Here is a 5,014-nt window from a genome sequence, read left to right on the forward strand (position 1 = left end):
TGTTCAAAAGCTTTGTCTGGTAGTGTAAATAAAATAAAATCATACAGTAAAAATGTGTTTGTGTTGTGTTAAATTTTAGTAGTTTTGAGTCAAAGTTGACAAGCTCTCTGATGAGAAACGGCAGAATGGGATTCAGGCTGATGCTTGCTGTTTGCACCCTCTTTCCAGAAGTCCATCTGATCTGTGACTGTCAATGCATTTGCTGCCACAAAGGTTGACTGTCTGAACGAACCTGCAAGCACAAGAAAAACAGTGTTTAAAGAATTTGCCTCAACTGTCAAACTTGGTGCTGTATGCATTTTAAAAAAAATTATATACTACATACGAACGCAGTAGTAAGAAAAAAAACTGAAGAAACCTTTTCTTGAAATTTTTTATAAAGAATTTTATGAATGGGTCAGTAAGTCACTGATTCTAGGTGTTTAAAAAAGGTAAATTCATTCAGTAATGAAACACTGCTGTGTGCAGAGATGCACAACATGGCTTTGTTAAGAACCGTTTTTACTAAATGGAGCAAAAAGACAATATTTTCTTCTTGATTTAAATCACTTAATATTACATTCTTGTTTATTGAATTTTGTTGCCCTGACACTTAGTAAAGTCTGCCACAGACCATGCTAAATGCTAACCAATCTGTTCATATAAACATTCTAAACAGGTGTGTGTTTCCTAGAAAGTCTGTGCATATAATAGGCCTACTATGATTAAAAATCTATATTTGTTGCTTTACAGTAACAATAATCTAAATTGACAGACAGTAAGATTGCTATTATGAATTTAAAGGTTACAGTAAGTTAAAGATACCTGAAGCAGCTGCATTTTGCTGTTTAAATGCTGGTTTAATAGAAATAATTTTAATGCGCATGCAAACTCAATCTTGATGGTAATAAAAAACATTCCCAGGAAATAAATACCTTACAAATGTGTACTTTAAATACAATATAACTTGCTTAGGATAAAAGCATCTGAAAAATGCATGAATGTAAATGCAATGTAAAACAAAATATGTTTTAGGTTACCTTATTCTGCATGTCTGTAAAATGGACAGCTGGCTGTATGATGATTCTGCCCCTGATGGTCAGCATCCAGTTTGTGCTTAGAGAAATCTCCTGTAACAGACAGTGTCACAACACCCTTTTAGTGTTACTATAGTTTATGATCAGAAAAGACAACTACTGTACAGTAATAAAATTTACATTTTTAATAAAATAAACATTTATAATATTTATTAGCAAAACTTGCTATATTAATATATTGCTAGCTCGTTACTCTCTTTAAAAAGTTAACCTGTTCTGCAAGTCAGTGGAGAACAGCAGCCTGTGGCTAATTTGGCTAATTTAGTAACGTTAACGTTAACTTAGTTAAATTGATGAAAGGGGAAGCTCACCTGTTGTTTGCACCGCGACGACGGCAATCACCAGAAAAGACTCTAATACACCTCCGATGCAGACGACATGACCACGAGACCACAAACTTGAAAATAAAACACAAAAGATGCAGTTAACCGCGGTGTTCAGTTTTACCTCAGTGTTTCATGTTAGCGCGCTGTTTATGTCACGTCTGTCACTGAAGGGACCGTCTATAAAGTTACATACGACATTCATACACACATTTCTTACTTAAACATCATTTGAAGAGAATTACCTTGCTAGCTATAAAGAGGCAGCGTTTAAAAGATATTATGCTGCTCTGTGACTAACGTTAAGTTTGTCAACTTCGGCTTACTGACATTATTAGCTTACCAGTTCATGTTATCGTCGATACTATGGCAGTCATTCACAGAAGAAGATCCAAAATACACCTCCGCGCTCCGACGTTACAGACGACATCCAGACCAGAAACTTGAAAATAACAAACAAAAGAAGGGCTTGAAAATACAGTTTAAAATCTCCACAGAAACAGTGGTGTTGCTTAACGCACTTTACCTCAGTATTTCACCTCAGTTTGCTGTTAAGCTTGAGTAAGGGCTCGTCAGACGAACTAACTTGCATTAAAGGGCAGCCGAATATACAAACGTGCTTCTCAGTTTAAATAAAGTTTATTTCGACTAATATAGGTCACCTTAATTTACTCACCAGTCCATGTTTTCACCGTTATGGCGGCGCCCCGGCCGTCAGTCAGAAAAAAAAGGCTACCGACATGAAAAACATGATGAATATTGTTAGTTTGCTGTTAACAAGTGAAAACAAATTAAAATTGTTCAGTTTTTCATAAAACAGAAATAATATACTAACCTTTTTGTCGAGTTATTGATGCAACATTTCTCTTTTGTCCTTTTTACCGCCACTTCCTCTCAACAGGAGAAAAAAAAATCTCCCTTGCCATTGGTCAATTTTTCGCGGGCAAGTTCACTACTGTAAACGGATTTACAGTAGTGGAGAATTACAGTAGTGATCATATATTTTCCCATAATCCTTTGCAGTTTACAGTAAAATACTGTATATACATTTTACAGTATCTTACTGTAGATATTACAGTAAAATACTGTTCAAATTACAAAAATCGGTTACAGTGTAGCATATAGACCTCACAGGCAACAAACATTGAGAAAAAAACTAGAAAACTCGAGTTTTGATATAATGGGGTCTTAGATGAAACATGTTCATTAGTCACAGTAATATGCACTGTATTATTAGTAATGCTTTGCCCGAAGACCTATTTATAGATCATTATGCTTGTATCCACATATTCATTTGTATAAACATAACATATTCCACCTCAGAACACCCAGCAAGGACTTGTAAAATTGGCGATTACATGCCTCAATAGAGATATTAAGCAATGACAGAGAGGTTACATAATTCACATCGGTAGGCGACTCATAAAAGTCTTCCATCTGGAAGTCACTACTCATTCCCAACAACATGCATCCCCATGCAATAACACTGGCACATTTGTAAATCTCATATGTAGCTGTAAACGCCCCGTTAGATTATCTGTCACTTTTAGAGGACAGAACCAGAGAATGAGAGAGAGAGAAAGTGAGAAAGAAGGATAGATAGAGAGAGAGAGAGAGAGAGAGAGAGAGAGAGAGAGAGAGAGAGAGAGAGAGAGAGAGAGAGAGAGAGAGAGGGAGGGAGGGAGGGAATTGGAGGGGGTCTAACAGCACACCCCGGAGGGTCCTTGCTCAAATAATTCCTCTCAAGTCTCATTTGTTTAGTGGCAGACCCGGCGTGGTATTAATAAATGCTGCCTATTTCCTTTCCCCTTGATGCACATTACTCACTATTGGAGGTCACCATTAAAATGGTATAAACATTGTTTCAAGATTGGACTCCACCTCCTTACCTATTTTTTATACTGTAAAAGTGCATAATATTAACACTAATGTAAAATATTATAATGTATGTATGAATGCATATAAAGACATAAATCATGACATAATGTAAAAAAAAAAGAGTCTGCTCATAAGGTCAGACTAATTCAGCTGTTCTATATATATATATATATATATATATATATATATACACATATACAGTTGAAATCAGAAGTTACATTCACCTTTATTTATTATTTTTAACAAAATAAGAGGGATCATGCAAAATACATGTTTTTTTTGTATTTAGTACTGATCTGAATAATATATTTCACATAAAAGACGTGTACATATAGTTCACAAAGAAAATAATAATTAAATTCATAAAATGACCCCTTTCAAAAGTTTACATACACTTGATTCTTAATACTGTGTTGATACACAGCTGTTTTTTTTTTTTTTTTTTTTTTTTTTTACTGATAGTTGTTCATGAGTCCCTTTTTTGTCCTGAACAGTTAAACTGCCTGCTGTTTTTCAGAAAAATCCTGCAGGTCCCATAGATTCTTTGCTTTTTTAGCATTTCTGTGGATTTGAACCCTTTTTGAGAACCTTCTTTTCACACTGAGGACAACTGAGGGACTCAAATGCAACTATTGCAGAATGTTCAAACGCTCATTGATGCTCCAGAAGAAAAAAACATGCATTGAGAGACAGGGGTGAAAACCTTTGAACAGAATGAAGATCTGTACACTTTTCTTATTTTGCCTAAATATCATATTTTTTCATTTAGTACTGCCCTTTACAAGCTAGAGAAGATACTTACATGTTTCCTAGAAGACAAAATAAGTTAATTTACCCTGATCTTCAAATTTTTCGAAAAAAGTTTTCACCCCCCTGCTTAATGCATCAGTTGTCCTCAGTGTGAAAAGATGGATCTCAAAATCATACAGGCATTGTTGGAAAGGGTTCAAATACACAAAATGCTGAAAAACCAAAGAATTTGTGGGAACAGCAGCCAGTTTAACTGTTCAGAAAAAAACAAGGGACTCATGAACAACTATGAACAACATGAACAACTATCTGTGGATCATTCAGGTAACAACACAGTATTAAGAATCAAGTGCATGTAAACTTTTGAACGGGGTCATTTTTATAAATTCAGCTATTCTTTTCTCTTGTGGACTATATGTAAACATCTTTTATGTGAAATATCTTATTCAGGCTTGATCCCTCTTATTTTGGTAAAATAATTAACATTTAGCAGATTCTTCAAGGTGTATATAAACTTTTGACTTCAAAATATTCAGAAGTCTGTCATTGTCCACATTTAGCTGGGTAAATGTGTGTTTGTTTGTGATCGGTGTGCATTAATGCCTCACATCAGTGCTTGTACAACATTAGCTAAACACCACACCATGCATGCCAACTAGTTTATCACACACACACACACACACACTCACACAAACAATCAGTACGTGGTTTCTTACAATGCAGAACTTAAACATCGTCATTTCCGAATTCCACTCCACATTCCACCGACTTGAAAAAAGCCATCAATAATTAAGAGTGAATCAATTATTACATTTTTTCCACCGCAAACGAACGTTTTGTATTTCTCACGCAGTTAAGTGTGGACAAAGCAGAGCGCCACACATACAAGCGCAGCCATGCATGCGCCTTCGCTCCGTCCAATTGCAGCCCATTCGAGGGGAACCACAGGCTTAAATACTTGCATTTTAATGACACCCGACAGACCTT

This window comes from Garra rufa, chromosome 11 (assembly GCF_049309525.1).
Source record: "Garra rufa chromosome 11, GarRuf1.0, whole genome shotgun sequence".
In the NCBI taxonomy this organism is placed as follows: Eukaryota; Metazoa; Chordata; class Actinopteri; order Cypriniformes; family Cyprinidae; genus Garra; species Garra rufa.